This window comes from Lontra canadensis, unplaced genomic scaffold (assembly GCF_010015895.1).
Source record: "Lontra canadensis isolate GAN:19392208 unplaced genomic scaffold, GSC_riverotter_1.0 scaffold1043, whole genome shotgun sequence".
Classification (NCBI taxonomy): Eukaryota; Metazoa; Chordata; class Mammalia; order Carnivora; family Mustelidae; genus Lontra; species Lontra canadensis.
This window is the reverse complement of record NW_022632027.1, coordinates 3,439-12,115: the sequence shown is the minus strand read 5'-3', so window position 1 is coordinate 12,115 and position 8,677 is coordinate 3,439. Positions and strand designations below refer to the sequence as shown.

General features: G+C 37.9%; 1 pseudogene; it reads right to left on the bottom strand.

The window, feature by feature from the left end:
* Positions 1–684: 684 nt before the first annotated feature.
* LOC116863390 lies at positions 685–7,530 on the bottom strand (annotated as a pseudogene).
* Positions 7,531–8,677: the final 1,147 nt, after the last annotated feature.

The window sequence follows — 8,677 nt, the reverse complement described above, 5'->3', positions numbered from 1 at the left end:
TACGGTAACCAAATCCATCTAATGTCAAATGTCATTTAAAACGTTTCTTGGGACGCCTGGATGACTCAGTCTGTTAAGCATCTGCCTTTGAATCAGGTCATGATCCCAGGGTCTTGGGATCCAGTCCTGCATCAGGCTCCCTGGAGCCTGCTTCTCCCTCTGCCTGCCGCTCCCCCTGCTTGTGCTTTCTCTTTCTGACAATAAATAAATAAAATCTAAAAAACAAACAAAACAAAACAAAGCAAAAAACCAACTTTAAAACCCCCCACCAAAATTTAATAAACAAAAAACAAACAAACAAAAACCAAAAACACCCCTGCTCTTTTTTTTTAAGATTTTATTTATTTATTTGACAGAGATCACAAGTAGGCAGAGAGGCAGGCAGAGAGAGAGGAAGGGAAGCAGTCTCCCTGCTGAGCAGAGAGCCCGATGTGGGACTCGATCCCAGGACCCTGAGATCATGACCTGAGCCGAAGGCAGCGGCTTAACCCACTGAGCCACCCAGGCGCCCCAACACCCCTGCTTCTTGATCATCTCTGTCAGTTTGTGCTACTTATGACAGAGAGGGCTGGGATTTTATAAATTCCAAGCCTTATCTGAACAGTGTGCATATAAAAGTTGTCTTTTAGCTTAGTGAAGGGGTATTCATGAAGCTGTGGACCTCTGCATTCTTACCTCTGCTCGTCAATAACAGGCATCCTTCCAACTGTCCTCTTTCAGGTGACCACAGGTTTTAGGAGCTGGCAAGGGTCCACGAGTAGGTTGTGCAAGTTTACTGTGAGGCACTGGTATACCCCCAGGAGAAGGGGAAGTGGGTCTCAGCAAGCCACCTCTCACTGTGGTTGTTCCTGCAGATCTGGTTGAAGTAGGGCTGTTGATATTGTTGGGAAGATTTGCCGGGACTGTGTACTCTGAGCCATGGGAGGGCCCGGCTGGGGAGGTGGTTGGTATGAGCTGTTGTTTCTTTGGTACCTGGAGAGTGAGAGCCATGGTTTCTTTTGGTACCTGGAGAACTAGAGCCATGGTTATTAAATGCTTTTACTGGTTGCTGGAAAGCCAAAGGGGAAGATACTGCAGGCAAGCAGAATTTGCCTGGAGAGGTATGGCTGAAGCCTGAGGTTGCATATGAGGTATTTCTCCACTTGACACTTGAGAATTTAAGTCACTTCTGCTGCTTTTCACTGAGTCAACTTGCATGTTCAATGTTTGAGACTCTCATTCATTACTTAATATAATTCCCACAATGCTCCTGTTAGAAGTATCACTCTAAAGATCACCAAAACAGAATCATATTTACCACAAAGTTCTAACTTAGAAGTAAATCTACATTTGACCAACTCTGAGCCTTTCTCCTTCCATTTCATACAGTTTCCTTCTTGAAGGTTTGTTAATACTTACTTAGCAAATCACCCATAAATATGCTATTATTATTCCCATTTTGCCAATGGAAACTAAGAATCAAAACCATCTACTCGCTCCACCTCACAAACATATTTGACTATTGACATTATCATGATTTTACTCTGCCACTGTCTTTATCACAAAGTCTTAACTATTGCAGGAAATTTTTGTCCAGAGAGATAAAAGTTAAAAATAACTTTAATGTTCCTTTCAGGAACTTCCTGAAAAAATCCATTTTTAATGAACATAAGACTGTTTGGCTTTTCAATAGATAGCGTCAAATAATTCTTTGCTTTCTGATTTTTCCATACCTTTACCTCAAAGCCCTCATTTTGCTGTACCCACAAATCCTAAAGCATTCTGCTGTGATCTTTATCCCATCCTAATTAAAAGCCATCCCTTGCCTTGAAAGACTTGCCTTAAACCAAATACCGAAACTTCATATCACAACTTTGCTCTCTTCCTTCCAAGAGGCTACTAATTCATGGTCAAAGCAGTGTTCTCCCTTACTGAGGTAAGCTATAAATTCAGATTTACCTTTTCAACAGGTTGTTTTGGTGGAATTTTTGAAGATCCAGCATTTGGCAACACTAACACTTTAGGGACTTAAATAATCACACAAGTTCAGCTAGATAGGAAGACGTGGAGCTGAGATTCAAATTGAGGCCTTCTGACCCTGGAGCCCTCCCATAAATAGCACACATTTTTGCCTCTAATAAGTTATACTATTGAAAGAAAATGTGACAAATCACTTAGCATAAATGTTACTAATTTGTCACTAGAGTGTTTAACACAGTCCCTGATGGCTTTGTATAACACAGCAGTATCTTTTCAGGTATTCAGAAAAAAATTATTAAAAATTAGTCTTTTTCTTTTATCATTTCCCAAAGCTTAACTTTTAAAGACTTTTGTTACTTTGATTCACAAATATATTGAGGTAATTAGCAAAAGTAATAGTATTTCTTTATATATCAATTTGTCATATGAAAATGTTGAGCTGTGTTTTATCACTACATAAAAGTAAAAATGGGGCTTGCCTTTACATGGCATTATGCATCAAAGTACTGATTTCTGAATTGCCTTCACTGTGCAGCACTGATTATTTTATCATCTGAATGAAATAGAGCAGAATTTTACTTGTTCTAAAAAAGTAGTTGTTATAATAAAAGTAGGCATTTCAATAAAACAGCATATGATTTTACTCTTGAGATACCAAAGCCAATAACTCAGAGAGACTTCAGTAAGAATTATCATTTTTAGATTACATATTTGAAAGCAATTATGAAAATAGGAACTGATGAATAAACCAAAGGAGTCAAGAAAGTTCCTAGAAAATTCTGGAAATAGATTATCTTACTCTTGTTTATTTTATTTTTCTGGTGACCTATGTCCTTTGGGAACTCTCAAATAAATCTGATGCAAACAGATGTTAACGTTTAATGTCATTTTAGTCTGATGATATGGGGAGCAACTCACTAAGGCTTCCACTGAGGGAACTCTCCGGATTAACAGACTCTCTACCCTCTCTCTGTGAATTATACTGGCTGATTCCCACAGCAAACTGACCCTCTGCACGGCCATACCAGTCCCCATTCTATCCTTGTACCTGTGCTCCCATCAGCTGAGTTGTATGCTTCCCTAGACTCAATTGTGTTTGATTTGAAACCTTGTCATTGTAATACTATAACAACTACATGTTAATACAACTTGACAACTACATATTACCCAAGATGACAGGTTGTAAAAGAAAAATGTTACTGCTGTGAAGACTAAATTAAATACTTCAGAAAGCAAATTGCTTTTTATAATGAGATCCAATCAAATAATTATAAAGAATTAGGGAAAAAAAACTTTTAAGGCCTAAAAAAATTTTGCTTTTAGCTTTAAGATCTTTTTCTCACTTGAAACACACTAGGAAATATAGATGAATTATGTAGAAGTATATGAAAATGTAGATGAATTATGAGTATAGTTTTGTGAAAAAGACTATCTGGAACTCCAGTCACCAGATTCATATTAAAAAAAAAAAAAATGCTTAGGGTCTACTATAAAAGGAAGGTAAGTAAATATGTATTTATATGTTTGATGTAAAATTCAAAGTTCCAGTTTAATATGTATCTATTTTATGACTGTCTAATATGACTGAGATTTCTTGATTAACCAATTGTGATGGTTAATTTTACATGTCAATTTGACTAGGCAATGATGTGCTCAGATATCTTGTCAAACACTATTCTGACTTTGTGAGGGTATTTTTGGATGAGATTAATATCTGATTAGGTAGACTGAGTAAAGAGACTGCCCTTCCTAATGTGGGTGGACCTTATCAAATTAGTTGAAGGCCTAAACAGAACAAAAAGGCTGACTCTCTCATGAGTAAGAGGAAATTCCTGCCTACTTGAGCTGGAATATCAGTCTTTTCCAACCTTCGCACTCAAACTAAAACATCAAACTTCATTGTGTCTCAAGACTACCAGCTTTCAGACTAGAACTTACACCATCAGCTCTCCTGGACTCACATTGGAACTGTACCATAGACTCTTCTGGGTCTCCATCTTGTTGACTACAGATCTGGTGACTTGTACTTGAACATTTAAAGGTGATGGCAAAAAAAGGAAGAGCAAATGAGGAAGATTGAGGACCAGATGAGGAAGTAAAAGAAAACCAGGAGAATGTGGGATCATTCAACCCCTAAAAGGAGAATTTCAAGGAGTAACCAGTTGTATTATATGCCAAAATATCAAGGAATATGAGGTCAACACAATCCCCAATGTATATAGCAATATAGTATAGTTGGTTATGACCATTATGGAAGTAATTTCACTGAAATGATAGGAATGAAGTCAGATTATAAGGACTGCAGAGAAAATTATATCTTTAGTTAATGAGGTCTATCAGACACAAGTGGTTACTTCCATCCATTTTATAACACCATTGAAAAGATAGCAAAAGAAGTTTTTTCTAAAGAGTGATAAACCCAGAAAAATAATGATGAAATTCCAACAAGCTTTTGAAAGATGAGAAATGGATGGACTGTGGTTGTTGATGTAGCCATCTAGAAAAGGTAAATTGAAAGTGTGAGGGGCAAGCAGACAAGGAACAAGATGATTCATGTCTCAGAACCCTGGAAGAACTTGGTAACTTTAAGTCTTAGGGATCTCTGAAAAATCAGTTGGCAATTCGTTTATGAAACAGCTTTTCACATCTTCTCCAGTCTTTAGCCAATCGGTACCCTGTCCTCATACTACAGAAGACTGGAACTTCCCTATCTAGGAATGTTGAAATCTTTCCCCAAACAATATGAAAATTCTCCCAGCTTCTCTTGTACATAACCAGGTGGGAGAATAGAGAATCACTCTCAGGGAAAAATCTGCCAGTGGTGGAAAAAACAACCCAGAGAAATACTGATATTTGTGCGCCCTTCAATGAAAAATTCAGCTTATTGTTAAGTGATGTCCACCAGTGACTAATTCTGCTCATGCAAATAGAACTCTGAACATGAAATACAACAAGAAAAAAAAAACTATTTAAAAAAAAATAGAAAATGTAGGGGCACACGGGTGGCTCAGTTGCATCTGTCTTTAGCTCAGGTCATGATCCCAGGGTCCTGGGATCAAGAGCCCTCTGCTGCTTCCCCTGCTTGTGCTCTCTGTCAAATAAATAAATAAAATCTTTAAAATAAAATAAATAAAATAGAAAATGTAAGGAGGATCAAGAAACTTCAAAAGATATTTTAATAGGATCTTCACAGAGGTGCAAGATGATACTGAATCCACAAGACAAAAATAGAATGGTATTAAAAGGAATTACCAAGCCTAAGAATGGGCTTTTGGACACTGAAAATATATGAGAACTAGAAGAATCAATAGGAGGTGTGAAAGGTTAAGTCAGGAAAATATTTCTGAAAATGGTAAAAAGGAAATGGACAATAGATGAAAATTAAAACAAATTTAAGGATCTGTGTAGGAGGTCCAATATTTGAATGATATAAATTCCAGAAAGAAATACAGAGGAAAGTATGAAAATGACTTAAACCAAAAAAATTCCTAGAACTGAGGGACACAGGTTTCCAGATTAAAATGACTCACTGGGGGTGCCTAGGTGACTCAGTCAGTTACACATCTGACTCTTGATTTCAGCTCAAGTCATGATCTCAGGGTTGTGAGATTGAGCCCACATCAGGCTCTGCGCTGGGCATCGAGTCTGCTTGAGATTCTCTCTCTTCCTGTCCCTCTGGCCCTCCCTTCCTCTCTGCACCACCCCCAAAAAAAAGAAAAGGAAAAGAAAAAAAAAAGACCCATTGAATTTGCAGCTATACGAATAAAGAAAGGCAAATAAGGACAAAAAATAATCTTAAAAATTTGAGAAAGAAAAAAAAATCAGGTCCTATACAAAAGATAGATTCTGAATGTCATTCATAGGAATTCTGAGCAGCATAGAGAAGCCCTGTGATTTAAGGAAGAGCACATCCAATATAGAATTTCTGGATGACAGGGAAATCCCTTCCTGGAGACCATATAGTAAGGAAAGAAAGGACGTGGAATGTGTCAGGAGTCTTCATTGCTGTGAAACCTGAGGTAAGCAGGATTAAAAGGCATGAAGAACTCATGACCAGCAATAGAATGGGCAATCAGCCTGGTCCTGATATAGCCCTTTGTATGGCGGGTCCTTGGCCAGCTGTTGTTTGTTCCTGTATCTCTACTGAGGCAGACAGAGGGGGACTTTGTGCTAATGAAAGTGTAAGCTCCAGCTATCCAGAGGAAATTATCCCCACCGGGAAATACAATCCTCTCTCAAGTCTTATTTTTGAAAGCTTTCTAATATGTGATTGCCAATGCCACCAAGAATTTCCTAAGGTGGAAAAATTCCCTCATAGGAACTACCTATTCCACAACGGCCTTTAGTCTCCATAATTACAGGTTACATGGATATTACACCTTATATGACATGGGATTTTCAAGCAATTGGTTGTTTTCCTTTGTGACAAAGGCACACTTTTGAAGTCCTAGTGGAGTTTATGTATTGGGCTTATTTTCTTAACAATTGGCACCAATATGCCATTTGGGGAGGAAACTACCTTTGAGGAAATGACTTCATTAGCCACTGGGTAGAAGGCGGGGCCCTGTGGTGTGTGGTGTTCAGCAAAATGAAAGCCACAAAAGAGTCTGGTCAAATTGCTCTTAGGAGAATTATAGAGGAATTTCTTTTGTTTCTGAGAGGGAGAGGTGGGGAAGATAGGGAAGCAAAGAAAGGAGGGAGGAGAGCAGAGTGTAGAAAGAGGAAATTGTGATATGTGCTGTAGAATAGGAAGTAAAACAGCCAGTGGAAAAATTAAGGTGCCTGAAGGATTTTCTATGAAGACATATATTGAAGACTCAACATAAACTATCCGCATTTCTACACTAAAGACATTCCTTAGCTTGCCCATGCCATACCATCTTAAAGCGAACACTCACAAATGGACGGACAAATTGGCTTGACGATAGAGATTATTTTTATGCCTCAGTCAACCTGATGTTAGAGACAGCAGATCCAGAAACAGATTTGACCTCCAGGAATGGGAAAACTTTGGATTTCCACACCGTGCAAAAGTCTGGACCTGTTTAGATCTCAAGAGTAGAAGACTCCTGCTGATACATAGATTATATTCCTAGTAATGCCTCACTAACATGACAAAGTCTTAAATGTGACTTTCTTCTCTATAATGGCTGATTTCCTCTCATGTTATTTTGACCTAATGCATATTTAGTGCAAGCCACAGCTCGGTTTTCATTTATTTACTTTCAGAAAACCCTGTGTGAAGTTAATTACATCTCATGAACGGTATGGTTTGTGTGTGTGTGTGTGTGTGTGTTTCCCATGCTTTAAAAAAGGAGGCCAGTTTCTTATTAAATAAGGTTTTTGAAAAATCATTTCATTATTCACAGTTGTTCATTGCTTCCCTTATTTTGTGATGCTTAGTATTACTTTTAAAACCCTGTTACTATGTTGCACATATGTGCCAGATTTGTTTGGCTGTCTGTCCCTTTCCCCCTCTCTGCATAGGTGGATAGATAGAATTTTTTTCCCCCTTACCTGTCCATTATCCAGTTTCTTGTCTATGTAGCTAGAAATTTTGCCTCTTGGCATCTTGCCCTCATTAACAGAAGCGAAAGAAGAGCTTAATAGATCTTCCATTTCCTTTTCCTACTTGTTGTTCACTGTCATTTTTTTCTAACCAGACTAATTTTCTTTTTCCTGACCCTCACAGATTAATTTAAAAGGCTCCTCTGTGTTAGTTCAAAGATTTTCCATAGTTAACATTGCTCCCCTGTGCTTCTTATTAAATTGGTCTCCGTAATGAAACTCATCTCTGTTATAATTAGCTGATTTTTAAAGCTACCAGAGGCATTGTTTTGTTTTCCTTTATCTCCAATATCAGGGCACGTTCTTTTAACAAGTTGATACTTACTGAACTTACCAGAACATGCCTCCGATAAAAGACCTCTTCTAACCCACGATTTATTTGGAAGATACCTTTTTGAAAGTTAAACACACTGAATCCATTACTAGAGTGTGATGTCAAGCATAATTTATAACCTCCTATTTCAAGGTTTAGTTCATTTGCAAATCAGGACACAAAAATCCCATCAGACGATCACCAGGTTATGTTGTTAAATAGTTAATTATTAGAATCTGTGCCATCATGGAGGTAATCGAGGAGAAAGGATCAGGAAAAAGAATACTGCTACTTCTCTAGTTCTTGCATTGTCAACAATACTCTTACTCTCTGTTTTCCTTAACAAAATTGAAGTCACCAGAAGAAATACCCTCATTTTCCGACATGACCAGAATTGCCAGCCTCTTCACTTGTCCTCTTCTCCTTGTTCCCAGGTGTGTTTCTTTCTTCAAGGCATTTCCAGGTGTACCTGATATTCCATCCTGTCTCACTTTCTAAAAAAAAAAAAATCTACCCTACTGATTAGTTCCTCATCCTACATTTTCTGGTTTGACCTATCCCATCAGCATTTAAATATGTCCTAACCTTTCCTATCTTAAAAAAAAGTTTCAATTCTGCACTCTATTCCCACAACCATTTTTCCTCCTTTTACAGCCAAACTTATCAAAAACGTTCTCAATGTTCACTGCCTCTGCTTTATCACATCCCCTTTGTCCCTCCACACTCTCCATCTGGCTTCCATTCCTCATGATTCCAACCAAAATGACTCTCTCTAAAATCTCCAGAGACATTTTCTATTAAGATAAACTCATGGTCTGCTGCTTTCATTCCACCTGG